At 40.1% G+C, this 19,400-nt stretch overlaps 1 protein-coding gene across 1 annotated transcript in view; it reads right to left on the reverse strand.

Moving 5' to 3' along the window:
• The window catches only part of LOC118006426 (ran-binding protein 3-like), a 289,201-nt gene that overhangs the window by 266,516 nt on the left and 3,285 nt on the right, over nt 1-19,400 (reverse strand). Inside the window, exons 3-4 of the mRNA XM_034999085.1 lie at nt 19,115-19,174; nt 18,272-18,456 (exon numbers count right to left, since the gene is read on the reverse strand). The gene's annotated coding sequence lies outside the window, so the exon portion shown is untranslated. The remainder of the gene's footprint in view (nt 1-18,271; nt 18,457-19,114; nt 19,175-19,400) is intronic.

Genomic DNA, 19,400 nt, shown 5'->3' on the forward strand with positions numbered 1-19,400 from the left:
TTGCAAAACCCTCACCTCTTCCTTTTTTTCTAGTTGAATTACTTGTATTTTTTATTTAAATTCAATTTAGTTAATATATAGTGTATTATTAGTTTCAGGGGTAGAATTTAGTGATTCATCAGTTGCATAAAACACCCAGTGCTCATTACATCACGTGCCCTCCTTAATGCCCATCACCCAGCTACCCCATCCCCCACCCACCTCCCCTCTAGCAACCCTCAGTTTGTTTCTTAGAGTTAAGAGTCTCTTATGGTTTCCCTCCTTCTGTTTTATTTTATTTTTTCCTTCCTTTCCCCTATGATCATCTCTTTTGTTTCTTAAGCTCAACATATGACTGAAATTATACAGTATTTGTCTTGCTCTGATTGACCTATTTTACTTAGCATAGTACCCTCTAGTTCCATCCACATTGCTGCAAATGGCAAGATTTCATTCTTTTGATGGCTGAGTAATATTCCATTTTGTGTGTGTGTGTGTGTGTGTGTGTATAAAAAACACACCTTCCTTATCCATTCATCTGTCAGTGGACATCTGGGCTCTTTCCATGGTTTGGCTATTATGGACATTGCTGCTATAAACATTGGGGTGCAGGTGCCCCTTCGAATCATTATTTTTGTACCCTTTGGATAAGTAGTGCAATTGCTGAGGTGTAGAGCAAAACCCTTATAGATAAGGAGAATTCAGACCTCCAGCTTATTTTCCTGCAATAGTGCTCTTACCATGATCCTCTATTTCAATGACCGATGCTGTTTGCTGTGCCAATCCTCATACTATGTGAACACCTGCGTTCAATTTCTCTAGCTTCATCTTTTTTTACTCACTGCTGTAGCTAATTGCTTAAGAAATTAAGAACATCAAGGGCTTCTAGTGCCATTTTCTACATCCAACTTTAGCTTGGCTTTCAACACTGCTCCTCACTCCTTTGTCCATCTCTAGTTCCTTAGTAGAATTCATAACTTCAATCTCAGATGCTTACCTTTTAGTTTTCCTATGTCTTCATTTGTCCTCTTTCTTCCTGTGGTAGACATTTGTAAAGTTGTTTTTTTCTTTTTCCTAATATTGGAACCATCTATACACCTTCCTATGTTTGGGGAATTTCCCATTGTGGTAACAGACTTCTAAAATATCCTCCAAGATTCCTAGCCCCTGGTGTACACGTACCTCCCAGTTATTCAGACACTAACACTGCAAACTCCTAGTTAGTCGAATACTGATTTCAGGTGTAATTAAGTCCTCAAATCAGTTGACCTTAAAACAGGGAGATCATCCAGGTGAGTCTGACCTAATTACACTAGCCCTTTAAATCTGGGTCTAGAGATCAGAGACAGAATGCCAGAGAGATTTGAAGCATAAAAAGAGGGATTCAATGAGAGAGAAATTCTCCATTGCTGGCTTTGAAGATGGATTGGGGGGGGGGGCGGTGTCACACAGCAAGGAATGCAGGCAGTCTCTTATCCCTGAGAGTGACCCTTAGCTGACAGCAAGGAACAGAGACCTCAGTATTACAACTACAGGGAACTAGATTTTCTACAACCTCATGAGTTTGGAGGAGGGCCCTAAGTTTTAGAGGAGAATGAAGTCTGACCAACACCTTGATTTGAGTTTTAGAAGACCCTAAGCAGAGAACCCAAGGCTTCTCGCTTACAGAAATATGAGCTAATAAATGAGTGTTGTTTTAAGCCACTAAATTTGTGGTAATTTGTTATGCATCAGAAAAAAAACCAAAAACTGCTACATCAGTAGGTGTAGGCATTCGGTTCAGGTGTTGCCTCTGTTAAAAACAAGACAACAGGCCCAAAGCGGAATAATTGTGCTAAGCCCCAGGTCACCAAACTGAGACTTCACTTTATTATAGTTTGGGCTCTCGCAGAAACGCAATCTAACTCAGTCAGTCAGGAATCACCTGATGAGCACTAGTTAGGTAATCTGTCTGCCAGAACCCTGCCACTCCCTAAAGGAAAGTAACTTCGCAATAACCAACCCGCTTTTTTTGCTACATATAACTCCCTTGTTCCTGCTCCCTTCTGCCTATAAAAGTCTCTCATTTTGTACTGCTCCTCCAAACTCTTTTCTATCTCCTGGACCCCATGCTGCCCCATTTAAATCAATTTTTGCTCAAACTCTTAAAATGTTTAATATGCCTCGGTTTATCTTTCAACAGTTTTAGTATCAGAAGAGGGAACCGAGGAGACCCCAAGGGTCCCCAGGAGCAACAGAGCAACCAAACATAGATACCTGTGGAGTCCCTTGAGCTGGCTGCTTCCTTGCGTCTGGAGGTGGGCTGGCTGGGAAACCGGCCAGAGTCAGACTGGCTCCAACTTAGAAACTGGTCCAGGTGGAGCTGGGTGCAACTAGGAACCGGACTGGGTTCAGGGTGAGACCAGGTCTGACTTAGAAACCAGACTGGAGAAGCTTATGCTATGCCCCATGCCACCAAACTGAGCATTCTAGTTTGTGCTCTCTGAAAAGTGGAATCTTAGTCCATCAGGAATCACCTGATCGGCATTCGTTGGGTAATCCACCTGACAGAACCTGGCCGCTCCCTAAAGGAAAGAAACTTTGCAATAACCAACCTGCTTTCTGGCTTCACAGAACTTCTTTGTTCCTGCTCCCTTCTGCCCCTAAAAGTCTTTCATTTTGTACAGCTCCTTGGAGCTCCTTTCTGTCTGCTAGACTGAATGCTGCCCATTTGAGCAGATTTTTTCTCAAACTCTTAAAATTTTTAATATGCCTCAGTTTATCTTATCAGAGTATCTGCCATACTCAGGAGCCAATGGCCCCCTAAGTATAATGTTCTCGCTCCCCCAGTGGTGTTAGTGATTGCTGACGAAAATCAAGTCCCCCACATAGACATGGTTGCCATACAGCTGGCCCGCTAATAATAAACAGTAAGAGCCAATATTCCCTAGTCTTTGTCGTGAATAATCTGTGGCACTGAAACCCTTTGATTTTTCTCTTCATTCACTTGTTCAACAAACTTTCATTGACCACACCACATACTACTTTTTCCTAAGCATGACAATATAGTGGTTTAAAAAACTGGCAGGGTCCGGGCTCTGGCCTCACAGACTGTGGGAGCTTAAAACAAGTCCACAGATTTTTCACATTCTCCCCATCAATCCCTAGAATATGAGTGGCCTTAGTAACTCACTTCGAATTAACTGAATGCAGTAGAAATGCCCCTGAGTGACACAGTGATAAACGGCAATACAACTCCTCCATGGCTTTCTCTGGGACGCACGTTCTTGGACCCCAGTCATCATGCTATGAGGAAACCCAGGCCACACAGAGAGGTCACATATAGATGTTCTGGCCAACAGTCGCAGCTGAGGTTTCAGCTGATAGTCACTATCAACTACCAGACACTGGAGGTTTTGAGATGAGTCCAACTCCCATCCTTGTCTGCCTATAACCGAATAAGAGACTCAGTGATAATCACCCAGCTGAGTCTAGTCAACCCTCAGAACCATGAAAGAATAATAATAAATGACCTTTCTTGCTAGTTTCATGCCACAAAGTTTGAGATGATTTGTTTTGCGGCTATAGGTGAGTTTACAGACTAGTGAAGGAATGAACAGACATTAAACAATTATCAAAAAAATAAATAATTATAAGAGTACCATGAAACTCTCTTTCACTTGCTTACAAAATCTTACCCTACCCTAGCTCTTCTCTGCCCCTCTTCCTGGCTTCCCTGTCCTTCTTAATGGCATCACTGTCCTGATGAAAACCAAAGCTGAAAATCTGGGGGCCATCCTGACCCATTTTCTTCACACCCTTACTCAGTCAGTTCTCAAAACCTGTTGCTTCTATTTCCAAAAGTGCCTCCCAGCTGGCTCTGTCTTCACAATCTCACCACCACCAGAGCCCAGGGCAGGCCCTCAAAATCTTATCCCTGGTTTACTAAAATGACTTCTCGGGCCCTTCATGAGCCGCTGCTAACCTATGCTCTGGCTTGGCTTCCCACACACTTCTGTTATTGCATGCTACACTCCAGATAATCTAGACTTCTCAATATACTCTAAACAGATCCCCTTTTTGATGTCTCTGAGCTCTCTATCCCTCCACTGGATTTTTTTTTTTTTTTCCTAACCCACGTGTCCAAGGGTCTACCTCCTACGATTTTCCCAGGCTCCTCTGGCAACAACTGTCACTAGCCCTACGGCCAGCTAACAAAGACGGCGGTGGCTAGGATGGTTCGCGGCCCCCCGTCTCACACACCCGCAGTGAAGAGTTGTAGCTGAACACAAGGCTAGCTAGACACTGCCATTCCCATCCTTCTAATGCAGCTTGACACAATCACATGACTAAGTTCGGGCAAACAGAATGTAACAAGAAACAGCATGTGCCACGTCTGGGTGGTACCTTTAAAAGGAATAAGCATGCTCTCCCCTGGCCCCCTCCTTTTCTTGCTGGCAGGGATGTGGTAAGGGCTGGAGCCACCATCTTGGCCTTAGAGATGAAGCCACACGTTGAAAATGACAGAGATACCCCGAGAGCCCCAGACCGCCTGACTTTAGACAGAGAAATAAACCTCTATTTTGCTCTGCTGCTGAATTTGGGGTGGGGTTTTTTTGTCTATAGTCGCTTAGTCTATGCCCTATCTAATAGGCTAATAGCTAATCTTTATATTGAAAGTTTATTGCAGGGCAGACCCTGTGCATTATATCATTTAATCCTCACAATGATATTATATGGAAAATAGTATTAGAGATAAAGAAACTGAAGCTCAGAAAGGGTTTGCCAGTTGCCCAAGGCCACAGGGTGAGGGACAATGGAGTTAGAACTCAAGCCTCAGGCAGTTGACTTCAGAAACTATACTTTTAATCACTACTTATCCCTTGGCTTTGACCCACAGGCTTAAGGGCACAGACAGACCTCACTGAGGTTTGCCAAGTGTCCCCCATAAACACTTAGAAACATGCTTTGCGTGTAGTAGATACTCAACAAATGTTTGCTGGATGAATGATTGATTGGTTTTCAGGCTTTTTGAAAGTTCCTAAGTACAATAATAGGATTCAGTTAACTGTTTCTGCTTACCGGGCAGCCCAGCATCCCTATTTCATACAGAACACTCTCCCGGGTGCTTAACACCAGTTTCCTCCCTGAAGAATACCATATACTACGGCACTTTTGGTCCATGGCTTTACCCATCCTTCACAGTCAGGGGAGAGCCTATATGAGTATAGCAGGCAGCTGGGGGAAGCATTCAGCTTGTTGCAGTCATCTGTATTTATTTACACAGCTGTCCTCCCCCTCATTCAAGCAGAAGACTCTGGCCCAGAAATCAGAGATGGAAATAAAATTAGGGGGCTTTTTGAAGACTGCTGTGCAGTATCCTGCATCCTAGGCTCTCAGCAGGGATGTGGGGTCCAGGGACTTTCAAAGTCTTCCTTTGTGCTGGGTTAAGGGTACTCGTACAAAGTGAATAGTGCTGGGAGCTTCAGGCTGTGGGAGAGGTTATTATAAAGTACTGACATCCTGCTGTGAGGCCTGAATGTGTTCCCTTCTTCAAGGCTGTTATCTGGAGCCCTTCGGTAGAAAAGGAATAGAACAGAACGCCTGAACTGTCCTACAGTTGCTTCCAGTCCTCCCCTGGGAAGACTTTGAGCAATAAACACAAATCAAGAGGAAACTAAAGAATAATTTTTTAAAGGATCTTCAAACAACCAGTCTTTATTTTTTCAAGTGGGGGCTACTAAAAGACGAAATTAGAGCCAACTTTCCTTCTAATTAAGTTCCATGGACCGCCCAAAATACAACATAGATGCTGTGATGAACATTAACAAGCTCTTAAGTGGAGTGTGTTTGAACTTGGTAGCACAAAGATAGAGAATGATTTTTAAAACTAAAAAGAAAGAAAGAAAGACACGGAAAGAAAACCACACACACACACACAAAGAGACCATAAAAGCCTGATGTAATCATGACTTGCATTAGTTCTTTAGGTTATGCAATAAAGCTGAATTCCTTTCCATCAGCACATTCAAAAATAAATTCACTCTTTTGATTCCAGTAATGACATACAGTTAAGATTATTCTTTCTCTTCCTGTGGGCACCTGCCATATTAACAGCGATATAAAAGCATTATTTTGTTTCAGAGCATATGTCTGGGGAATAAAGCCTCCTGCCCTGGAATTCCACAGAGTCATGTGTCACAGGGTGGAGCACAAGAGTTGGAGGGCTAAGGGGGATCTACACCTAGAGGAACGTGCAGATTAGGATGAGCTCGGGGATCCTTGAAGGAATACGTTCCTCCAAAAGACAGGTCCGTTTTAGTGCAGCCAGATCTCATGGGGTAGTAGAACAGGTGTAGGGTAGATAATTAGCCCTGGATCATTCTAGCTTCAAGTTTAGCAAATCAGAAAAGGTGCTGGGTCTTCCTCTCCCAGTTTTAGATCCATAGCAGTAATCCCGTAGACACCGTCAAGTCTAGAAAACACCTCATGCAGAGGGAACTAGGCACGCAGGTTGGCATCACTTTGGGGTTACTTAATCGGAGATGAGAGTCAGACAGAGCCAAACCGGGTGCCAAGAAAGGTAGGTGATGCTGTCCTAGAACAAGTCCCACTGGGGAAAGTTGAGCTCGGTGTGAAATGGCAGCTGGAAGCCATTGAAGTTTGAATTGAGGATAATTTGTGAGATGATATTAAAGATCATTTCAAATCATTTTAATGAATTTAAAAAAATCAAGGGAGAAATTTATCTTTATCATTTCTCTCATGTTTATGTTGGGGTGAGAGAATATTTCAAAATAAATAGTGTAGGGGATTTGTCAAAGGTAAGAAAGTCTTTGCCTATGGAATGAACCGAGCTAGAAGATGAAGGTGTCTGCATCACTTCTTAACATCTCTGTGTATTATGTCTCTCGTCTTAAAAAGGGGGTTAATAATTTACTCCTACCAGCATCAAATTATTAGAAGGGAAATTTCAGTTTCCTTTCCCATGGCGGGGGGTTGGGGGGTGTGTGTGTAAATTTTAAGGCGTCTTTCCAACCCTTTACTCACTCCTCCTTCTTGTCTTCTGACAAATTTGGGAAGAATAAAATCGACCTTCTTGATTCATTCCTTCTTTTTTTTTTTTTTTTGGAAGTGAGCAGACTACAAGGAGCACTGGTTCCAAATGCTCCTACCTAAGAAGGTTACCTCTGACTCAAAGTATCTGCCTAGCTCTGAGGTTCAGCTCACAAGCCTGTTTAGAAGTATACTTAGCTATCCAGCTCAGCCTTGGTCTCTAATAAAGGTTGTATTTTTATTTCCCATCTGCCTAACTCTTTACCTTTTTTCTCAATTTGTTCAAAACATGGACAGAGAAGAGAAATGCTATATTTTGAGCTCCTGGGAAATCCCAATAAAATAATTAGATATTGGAATATGTAAGCTGATTTTAAAGTATACATGGAAATAAGCAAGAATAGCTGAGACAATTGTGAAAAACAAGAGTAGTAAAAAAGAAAAGGGTTTTATATTATAAAGCTACAGTAATTAAAACTGTGGTATTGTCACATTGAATATGCAGACAGATCAATGGATCAGAGCAGAAAGGCAGGAAATATATGTGGAAATTTAGTAGTTATAAAGATGGCATTTTAAATCAATGGAGAAAAGAAAGATTATTTAATAAGTTGTGTTGGGACAGCCATATGGAAAAAAAATAATTTCAGGTAGATTAAATAAATTCAAAGAACAAAATAATAAAAATTCAAGAAGAAATCATTGCAGTTTTTTATAATCCTTCAGTGGGGAAAATTTTTCTAAGTACCATAAAAACCTCCCATAAGCCACAAAGGGAAAGATTGATCATTTCAATTTTATAAAAATCAGAATTTATGTATAGCAAAATCCATAATAACCATAATCAAAAGATAAATGACAAACTGGTCAAAATATTAGAAATTTAAATCACAGAAGAAAAGCCAAAATTTCCTAATACATGCATTCTATAAATTGGCAAGAAAAGACTAACAACTAATTAGATAAAAAGGAAAAAAAATATGAAATGATTCTTAAATATATGAAAAAACACCCAGTATCATTAATCAGAAGAAACATATAATAACTCTACAATGACTTGTCATTTTTTTGCCCATTAAATTGGCAAAAATAAAAATCTATATAGAACAGTACATGGAGAACCAGCACCATCGATACAACGTTGGTAGGAGTTATGAACTGATAATCCTCTACCAAGAGTACTTTGATCATATCAATTACAAATGTACATACACTTTTACCCAGAAATTCCTCTTCTAGAATTGTATTCTTTCAATATATTGCACATGTGTAAAATGACATATACAAGGTATTCACAGCAGCACTGTTTATAGGAGCAAAAGATTGAAAACCATCTAAATATTCATTATCAGGGAACTGATTATATAAATTATGATAGATCTCATTAGAATATAACCTCTATGAGGGAAAGAATTTGTTTTTTTTCATTAATATATCAGAGCTTAGAAAAGTGCTTCACATATAGTATGTTTTCAATAAATATTTGTTGAGTATATATATATGTATATATATATATATACATATATATATACACACAATAGAATTCTAAGAAGTAAAAGAGAATGAAGAATTTTTTTAAATATAGGTATGGAGTGATGTCCAAAATATATTAGTCAGGGAAAAATAGGAAGGAGAGAAACAATGTGTATTATACACTATTTTTTGTGTGTATAGTATATGTATTTGCTTATATGTGCACAAATATTTCTATTTTTGGGTAGTCAATCTTTTCCTCATTTACCATATTTTCAGCAACTTTTCTGAGGTATAATTGCTATATATATATAATTGCTCAATCAGTAGAGCAGGCCTCTCTTGATCTCAGGGTGGTGAGTTCAAGCCCCATGTTGGGTTTACCCAAAAAATTTATTTAATTTAATTTAAAAAATAAATATGTGTATAAATAAACATCTCTATAAGGATATAAAGGAAACTAAAGACATTGATTGCCTCTAGAGAAGGAAATGAACAATCAAGGCTAGGATTGGGTATGAGTAATGAAACATTTCATAATAAAACATTTTATGTCTTTACATTTTCAACCATGTGAATATGTTCACTATTCAAAAGATAAATAAGTAAAATTGAAGATATTAAGAAATAAGAGTAGTTCACTATCTTGGTTGTGGTAATGGTTTCATGGGTGTATACATATGTCAAAATGTATCCAATTGTATCTTTTTAATATGTAGTTTATTGTGTATCAATTGTAATTCAGCAAAGCTTCTAAAAAATGGTACATGAGGACAAGATTGACTATTCAATAAATGGTTTTGGAATATTCATTATCATTTTAGGAGAACAAATTAAAGCTATTGACCTTAAAGGTAAAACAGCCAGTTATTTTACCACCAAAATGGATTTATTTGGGAAGAACATGTAAGCCATGGCAAACCATAGGCAAGTCCGAGGTAAAAGGAGAAGAAAGTTACTTTACAGAGAAAAAGCGAAGGTTGGGAGGTGCTGTTTTGAATGGAAGTCCATTAGAAGAAAGCCAAAGTCTAGGGTGGTGACAGTTTCTCATTGGCTGAGCTTGTTGCTGGGTGAAGAGAAATTTTTTTTCCTTCTGCTGGAGTTGGAAAGAAAGGAGGCCTCTTCCTGTTGGGGTCTGCAACTGACAACAAGTGGTAGGGCATGAGAGCTCGTTCTCTGGGCCTCCCAACTCCGTTTTCAGTGAGGTTTCCTTTATTCTGTTTCACACATCATACCAGACATAAAAACAAACTCCAATGGGATTAAAGTGCTAGATAAAAAACAAAACAAAAACCATATTAAAATGTTGGAAGACAACATTGGAGAATATAGTACAGTACTTTTATAACTTTGGAGTGGGGAAGATCTTTCCAAGAAATACTCAAAACCTGGAAGCTGTAGAGAAAAAAGTAAAAATAGTAGACTGTACTACCTAAAATTTAAAACCTCAGAGGAGAAAAGATACTGTGAACAAAAATAATGTCATTGACCAAATTCCCAAGGTACCCAGTAGAAGATGATTATACTATCTCTAAGTCATGTGATGCCAAGAAGTGAGAAGTATATGGAAAGAATGCTAAGACACAGATTCAGAGACACCAGAGTTTCTCCACCTCTCTGCACCATTGTCCCCATTGGTGGTATAATAAAGTCTCTCCTCAAAATAAAATAAAAATTGTAAGTACATAAATAAACTGCAAAAGATTACAAAGGGAGGGCGCCTGGGTGGCTCAGTTGGTTAAGCGACTGCCTTCGGCTCAGGTCATGATCCTGGAGTCCTGGGATTGAGTCCCATGTCGGGCTCCCCTGCTCAGCGGGGAGTCTGCTTCTCCCTCTCCTGCTCCCCCCCTTGTGCTCTCATTCTCTATCTCATTCTCTCTCTCAAATAAATAAATAAAATCTTTAAAAAAAAAAAAAAAGATTACAAAGGGAACCAATTATATTGAAATACAATTATATGTATTTGTGCTTCTTTACCAACAAAAAGAAGACATAGTATCTGGTCTAATAACTATGCAATTTTGAAATCGTGAGGAGCATAGATAACATTTTAAGATATCTGAAATCATTGTAGGGCAATGTGATAATATCTGTGTTTACTTTTGGTATCAAAGTCGGGGTACAACTGATACGAATGTGATCTGTTGCCTACATTCATAATTGAAGAAACTGCTGAATTTCAATTCAAAGTTAATGAAAATAAAGATGTGATTTTTTTTCTTCCCATCCAAGTTCACAGATCCCTGGGTTCTATCCCCAGAAGACCCTTTGGAAGGCTCTTCAAACCCTAGGTTCAGAATTCCAGCGAAAAGACCTTGACATAACTGTAAAAGATAAAGAAATGCAGAGTCCAATCAAGTGCTCTAGCTCCCCTACGGTAGCTTAAAGACTCCAGCCTGACTTGAGTGTTAGATAAAGAAACTCAGCCCCTGGGAGTTGAGTTATGTGACCACCCTACCCTCTACCCTCTAAACTCATGAGGGAGAGACTCTAAAGAGCACCTCAGCATGGCAGTCGAGGGTTGAGAAGCTACGCCGTGATGTCTGCAGTTTCAATATCATACCCTGCCAAGATTTCTGGTCAGTGTGCAACACTGATTAGCTTGAAATGTATAGCTGCAAACATAATTCCAAAATATTCCTTTGGGAAAGCAACCTTGAACTTATTTGGATGACAGATTATTTGGACTCTACACTTGTGTTAAGTTGGTTTGTTGTTGTTGTTGTTGTTGTTTTAGAGAGGGAGGGTGAGGGGCAGCGGGAGAGGGAGACAGAATCCCAAGCAGACTCCATACCCAGCACAGAGGCTGGATGCGGGGCTCTATCTCACCACCCTGAGATCTTGACCTGAGCTGAAATCAAGATTCGCACACTTAACCAACTGAGCCACCCAGGAGCCCTGATATACCTGTGTTAAGTTTTTGGTTTTTTTAAAAGATTTTTATTTGTCAGAGAGAGAGCACAAGCAGGGAGAGAGGCAGGCAGAGCAGGCAGAGGGAGAAGCAGGGAGACCTATATGGGACTCGATCCCACCCTGGGATCATGACCTGAGCCCAAGGCAGGTGCTTAAATGACTGAGCCACCCAGGTGCCCCTACTTGTGTTAAGTTTGGAAAAAATTTGTGACTATATGATATTGTAAGTATTTGTAATGTTTAAGGTAATTTAGTATATTAGACAACACTTCTGTTTTTTCCTCCCTTACCTCACTGTCTCTCTTCCGATTTCTCCATATGTTTTCCATTTCTAGACACTGGAGAGCCCACAGGGCCAGTCCTTGATTATCTTTTCTCTAGCTACATTCACACTCCTGGAGATGACATCTGTTGAAATGTACAATAGCTTTAAGCCCTATCTAGATGTTGATTATACCAAATTTAATCTCAAGCCAGACCTTTCCCCTGAATTCCTTCTTTTATATCTAACAGCCTATTCAACATCTCCATTTGATTATCTCAAGTTTTGATTTCTTGCCCTGACCACACCCCACAGAAATCTATTCTGGATCTTCCCCAAATCAGTCAATTACGACTACAGTCTTCCAGTTTCTCAGGCCAAAAACCTTGGTGTCATCCTTTTTGAAGCATTAAATGCTTGTAAAAATTTGGCTAACCATATGAGGCAGAATAATAGAGATTCCATTAGATATAATTCTAGCCTTTGTAGTAGTGTTTGGTGTACTAGCACATATAATGTTAAACAAAATAACCTCAACTATTCAATTCTTAGTTATTCCATTCCATTTCAGTTATGAATCTTCTCTGTCTTCATGCACTCTCACGCACTCTCTTGGCATGTTTATACAGAACTGAAGCTCTTAATTCCATGTGTGTGACAAGTTCCAAATGTGGAGTTCCATCTTTCTCTCTCTCTCAGATGCCATTGCCGCCTGGACAGCTCCATTTGGAGATCTGAGAGGATCCAAAATAGGACTCTTCGTTCACTTACACCTACCCTGAACCTTAGGCTCTCCACCCTGTTTCAGTTAAACTCTAATTACCTGCTTACTCAAGCCTAAAACCTTAGTTCCCTCCTTCACTACTCTCTTTCTTTCATACCCTTTGTCCAATTTGTCATTAAATCCTGACAGTTCTTCTTTCAAGATACATCCCCAAATGGGACCACGTCTCACCACCTCTCTGGTCAGTGACCTTAATCTAAGCCACCATCATCTCTCATTGGGCTCTTCCAGTAGCTTTCTAACTAGTCTCCATACTGCTAACCACTCTCCATGTAGCAGCCAGAGTCAGCCTTTTTAAAGGCATTCCACTCCTCTGCATGGAGCTAAGCCCTACAATGGCTTCCTATCCCACTCAGCGTGAGGTCCAAAGCCCTTTCCAGAAGCAATGAGCAATTATTTGTACAGGGTCTGTCTCCTCCCAACCAGAACATAAGCTCCATGAGAGCCAAAACTCTTCTCCTTTTTTCACAACTTTATAGTGCTGGGCACCGAGTAGGGACTCAATTAATGTTTGTTGCATGAAGAGTGAACAAGCATCTGAATGGGAGAGAAGGCTGAGAATGTGAGGCAGTGTAGAAAGGCAACACTAAGAACTTTATTTATTTTACTCTTTTGTGAAGAGAAGATATTTTGAGGACCCAAGTCTTTAAACATTTTAAAGAGAAAAAAATTTATTTAAATGTGTCAACAAGAGCAAGCTCAATACAAGACTGAAGGGGCACTAGAATAAGAGAAAAAATCTGTAGGGCCCATGCTGGTGGAGCTGAGGAATCTGAAAATGTTACATCAACCTCAAGAGAAAGATCAGGAAGGAGCCTTCTTCCAGTCTACACAGTCTTTGTAATGAGAAACAAAATCCCAGCTTTGGCCATAGCGTGTCTCTATCCTTTTGAAGATTATCTGTGCCCTTGTCCACTCTCTCATTTGTTCTTTTCCTCTTTCTCACCCTAATCACACAAATCACATCAGGCAGTCAATGTGAATTTTAAAATCTCTAGACAGGGGCACCTGGGTGGCTCAGTCCTTAAGCGTCTGCCTTCGGCTCAGGTCCTGATCACAGGATCCTGGGATAGAGCCCCAAATCAGTCTCCCTGCTCAGCAGGAAGGCTGCTTCTCCTTCTCCCACTCCCCTTGCTTGTGTTCCCTTTCTCACTTTCTCTCTCTCTCTGTCAAATAAATAAATAAAATCTTAAAAAATAAAAATAAAATCTCTAGACAGCTCTCAGCAGCTCAAGACAAGCCTGTAGGAAGGAGCTTCTTCCATAAAGCCCAATATCTCAAAGACTGCAATCTCATCAAGAAGACCCAAGAAAACAGTTCTAAAAGGCCAGCAAGGAAGCAATGAATTTTCTATGATAAGAAGTTGGGAAAACCAGATATTCCTGGTGGATAAAAGGAATGTCAGAAGGGTAGCTCCAGGATTGACAATAAATGCCTTCTGGAATAGGGGCAGTCCCAGGAAGAGTAAGATTTGCCAGTGCTGGGCTAATGGTGATGAGTCCGAAGTAAAAACTGCAAAGGGTAGTTAACCTGGGGTAAATTTACCCCTCAGCATGCCTCCTTTCTCTAATCCCATCCCCATACATTTTAACCCACAAGGCTGGAATTAGATTGGAACCACATTTTAATCACTAAACTACTCCAGAACAACAGGTTTCACCTGGTGGCTGCATTGTCCAGAAGAATTTGAACACAGAACCAACAGAAAAAATTCTGAGTCCTGTCAGATTTAGTGGAGGAAAGACACAAGTATAAGCAGCCCTAGAGGAAGGGGAAACGTCAGCCACTATGTCAAGGGCATGAGGAGTGAATTCTATCTTATATATTACATTTGAAAAACATAGTAGACATCTAAAAAGGGACTCCAACAAATTACCTGATAAAATTATTCACTCTCTTCTACATCTGGTGAAAGCTGCATTTTTCTAATTTTTTCTGTCTGCTTCGTAAATGTTAGCAATGTTTATTCCTGGGTGAATCTGTTGCCACCAAGACACATCTTCCACTAATGGAATAGAGAACCAAGATTTTGACCAGAGTGTGGATTGGGGTGAGATTGGGGAATGAGAAGGCATTCTGTCTCTGCTGATGGAGATCCTGGAATATGGAAGAGTGTTGGCCACCAGGGGGTCACTCCTATGGTGTCTGTTACATATGGATATATTCCTTTTGGCTCGTGAAGATTGGGTAGTTCTTGGAAGGTCTTAGGGACTGATTTTGTTGGTGGTAATGGTATTGCTTGTTATACCAGATTCTAGAAAAAAAGACTTTAGCATTCTACAAAATGCATTAGTGTAAAACTCTCTTTGATTTTGAAAGTCACACCTAGACTTTTTTTCAACCTAAGAAATGCTCCGACTGCGTTGTCAAGAACTCCAGGTATGCAAGTTATTTCTTCTTTCATCCCACCTTTCTGCCTGTCCAAAATATGGTATACTCTATCTCTTTGGTCTTTTCTATATCCTTTAGCCATGTATTAAGAGCCCATCTGGAGTCCTTGCTGGTCCCCTCATACCACTCTGTGTCTTTGTTCCACCTGGAATGACTCTCCCAAGCTATTCCTAACTGTGGGAGAAACCTCATTTTCAGAGTTCCTTCTGAAATGCTGTCTCTTCCATGAAACTCTTTTTCCCTACAACTGGAATTAATCCCCATCCTGTCTAAAGAAATTCATTTTAAATCTCTCATCAGGTTTTATTTTGTCATATATTTCATTGCCCGTTCGCTTTCCCCTACTGTATTGTAATAACCTTGAGGACTGCAACCATTTTGGCCCTCTCTGTGTGTCCCACCTTCCCTCCAGTGCCTTTAAACATGGTGGGAATTTGTAGAACTCTGAGGGCAGTATTTTCATTGGGAATGTTAGTTCCGGCAAAGAGGACTTGTGTGGCCTTTAAGTGCCCGAGCTTTGGATGTGAGTGGCCTGGGGTGGAAACCCAGTACAACCACTTAACCAGCTTATGACCTTGGCTAGTTGCTAATTCTCTCTGAACCTCAATTCCTTCATTGGTAAAGTGGGAATAATAAAACTTAGCGACAATAGGGTTGTTGTGACAAGTAAATGAAGCAAATGTAAAGCACTTGGCACAGTGCCTGGCATGTAGAAAAGACTCAACTAATGGTAGCTATTTTTATTAGTAGTAGTATTACCACTAGCAGAGACCGAATATTCTCACCTTACATTAATCTATTTAAATAAATTGGGAGATAATGGGCTAGAGAAGAGATTTTGCCAGCTCTGCCAATTCCAAGGACTCCTCTATAAAGAACAAAAACTCCTCTATAAAGAATAACCATTTCATAACAGTGCTGCCCAATATAAATAGAATGTGAGTCACATGTGTAACTTAAAATTTTCTACTAGTCACATTAAAAGAAACAAAAAGAACAGATAAATTGATTTTAGTATGTTTAATATATTTTATTTAACCCAATACCTAAAATTTTATCATTACAGTGTGTAATTAATATAATTATTAATGAGATACTTTACTATTTTTTGGATCAAGTTTTCAAAACTCAGTGTATAGTTTACCCTTACAGCACATCTCAGTTTGCACTAACTGCATTCAAGGGCTCAATAGCTATATGTAGCTGGTGGCTTCCATATTGGAAAACACAGATTTATAATATTGGATTTTACAACATTGGCCTCATGAATGAATCAAATCACACAAAGCTTTCACTGAATGTAATTGGGATTATAGGACAACATGTTTCTCTGAAAATGATTGGAACTGAGAGTGAACACTGGGTTCTAGTCTTGACTCTGATTTTCACTTGGTTGATTTGGGGCAAACCATTTGTTTTGCTGTGCTTCATTTCTCACATCTGTCCCGGGGCTTAGCTAGGTCACAAGGCCATAAAAATTATGACCAGCCCCTCAGTCCAGTCTGTCTCATCACCACTCAACCCCCTAGACCTAAGCCTGAGACCTGAAACACATAAGCCCACACATCTTACGTATCGTGGAATTTACTAGAATGAGTCAGCCTCTTTAAGATTTATTAATTGAGGCATCACTAAAACTCGGGTTCTTAAAGTTTATGTCTTTTGTTTTTTCCTCGGAGGTTATTCCAGCTCATGAGAGCGTTATTCTTAGAATTTGAGTACTTTGAGTTACCCGATCCGGTCATTTGCATATCTGACCCCGGGAACCCACTCGGGGCCCAGATGCTGGCAGTGGAGGGGAGGAAAGGGGAAGGGGAAGGGGAAGCCAGAGGAAGGGCAAACCTAATGGCTTATCCTTGATGTGCCACATTGCTGTTGGTTTCATCACAGAGATTTTATTTGAGCAAAGGGTTAAAAATATTTTCGAAACACATTGCTTGTCTCACCTTTCATTTGGAGGGGAGGGCCACAATATTTGCCAAGGTTTACACACCCCGAACCCAGTTTTGATGTATTTTTCTCCAACGCCATATTATCTCCCTTCATTTCACCTGTGGATATTAAGAGGTTTTTTTTTTTTTGTTTTTTTTTTTTAAGAACTGACTGGACTTAATGCAGTTCTAATAGAAACACCTTTTCACAACTGAGACCAGCTGACAGGAATGAACTGGTCACCCTGAGTTCCTTTCACTTCAGCAGGTGTGATCTTGTGTGAGGAAGCAGCTGGGTGAGGAAGGAGGCTTGCCTTCGCCTCTTCTGTGACCCATAGGTGAACTGTCTCACCAGGTGACAACAGTTCCCCTGCCTGGCCGAGGAAAATGGCATCCATGAGCATTCCGGTGGCTTTCTTCCCTGGTCATTCTACTCAGAATCAATCCATAGACACAGCATTAGCAGAAGATAGACTTTGACTCAGGCGCACAGCACTAATCTTGAATGTATGTTTTAAAGCATAAAATAACTTTATTTTGACCTTACCCCAGATTGCTATAACAGCATCCAGTGACCAAAAGTGATTTCAGCAGCTAAGGCTGATTTGTGTTCAGGCCCAGACAGTTTCCACCATTCACCCTGTTTTCTCAACTCAAAGCTGCATTTTCTCTTGCTTAAGAAATTTGCATATTTTCTCAGTGCCTGTTTCTGACTCACAATAAACAATGCCCAGACTTCCTGCCAAAAAAATGTCCAAACGCGAAATAGTTGCTATAATAGTCGTTTTTGTGATGGCAACTTTGAGCTCTGTGCTTTTAAATTATAATTACTTTCTTTTCCTTACAAAAGATGTGTATCTCTCTTGATTGCTGTAATTATGATTCTATACCAGCAAACAGTTATAAAAGATTCATGTCATTGCTGTGCTTCATAAAACCCGTGCTGAGCTTCCTTTGGTGACTGTTTATGTGTTTGTGTTTAATTTGTGGCAGAGAAATCTAATGAGAAGCCATTAATCATTGAGAGCATATAAAAATTTGTGTCTTTAACTAAATAGGCAGAAGTGGATAAGGCAAGCCCATTTTCAGCATGACACGATCTAGAATCATAGAATGTTAATAGGGAAAGCAACCTGAGAAAAATAATGTAGTCCAACCTCATCCTACAGATGACATTCAAAATTGGGAGGGGAGAAACATGTGGTTTAGTGACTGAAAACACATGGGAGCAAGAATGGGGGACCCAAGTTCTAAATCTGGACCTGGCCCTAAGGAACAATGGCAGAGGTCAACCTGACTTCATCATTCATCCTTGTTTTCAAGGACGATGGATAGAATCCATGGATTGATGACGTGCCTCAGGGCCTACCTGAGGAAGAGAAAAGGGGGACACTGAAATAGACCAGGACACCCACCTCCCACTCATTCAATTAGAGTTGCCCCACTTGGATCTATTTTACATTGTAATGACTGAAAAAGAAATTCATTGGCTTTTTTCCCTACCTTTTAAAGTTTGATGTTAATTGATGTCCTTTCTCCAAGTTTTAGGATTAGAGATGGATCGATGTAATCTCTTATATGTGTGGCCGTGTTGTCATTTATTCACGCAGCAACTCTTCACTGAGGACCTTCTGTACTGAGTATGCAGTGGTTGTATACACAGGCTCTGCTCTCAAAGAGCCCACAGTCTAGAAAGGGAAAGTTGCGGAACAGAGTGGTGATCACTCTAGAGAGTTAAGCCTAGGGAGCCCTGGGAACACATAGGAGGCAATCAACTTTTCAAGGATTGGAGGATGACGAGGAGGGTGGGGAGGAGGGTGAGGAGAAGTTTAGGATTGACTTTCCGGAAGAAATAACAGATGGTAGGCCTTCCTTTTAATGTTCTTTACTTTCTTTTCTATTTATCTTTAATAAAACCTACAAGGAACTTCTTTTGGAAAAAGATGAGGAACTAAAGTTCTTTTTTCTTTTTTAAAATATTTTATTATTTTTTTAAAGTTGGCTCCACACCCAACATGGGGTTCAAACTCACAACTCCAAGATCAAGAGTTGCATGCTCTACCAACTGAGTGAGCTAGGCACCCCAAGAAACTAAATTTTCAGAATTGTGAACTCTTGTCCCTTGCTGACTGTAATCCTGGGCATACTGCTTAATCCCTATGAAACTCCATATCAACATCTGGATATACAGGACTAATAATAATAGGATGTATCTTAAAGCATTGTCACAAAGATTAAATTAGATAACATGCGTAAGAGTCCTTATAAAACTATGAAGCATTATATAAATGTTCACTATTATTATTGCTAGCACTCAGCCAAAGACTTTAATTCCAATTAACTTACATGATTTTTCTCAACTAAACCAAGATTCTGGTCCTTCAGAGGTTTGGCAACTGGGAGCAACTAGGAAAAAAGTCATTTCACAATATGTCACAATTAATAGCAACAGCAATTGTGAAATCTTCACTAAAAAGTGGATCATCTTAGTTTTAGGATGAAGAAATGTGTTCAATTTTTAAACCACCATTATATCCAGTTCTTAGCTAACTTGTGATCAAATGGGTGGTGTAATTTCTCACCATGAGCGAGTCTATTTAGAGGGCTCCTCTTGTTCTTCTTCCCCCTTATG

This window comes from Mirounga leonina, unplaced genomic scaffold (assembly GCF_011800145.1).
Source record: "Mirounga leonina isolate KUSES-001 unplaced genomic scaffold, KU_Mleo_1.0 Mir_96, whole genome shotgun sequence".
In the NCBI taxonomy this organism is placed as follows: domain Eukaryota; kingdom Metazoa; phylum Chordata; class Mammalia; order Carnivora; family Phocidae; genus Mirounga; species Mirounga leonina.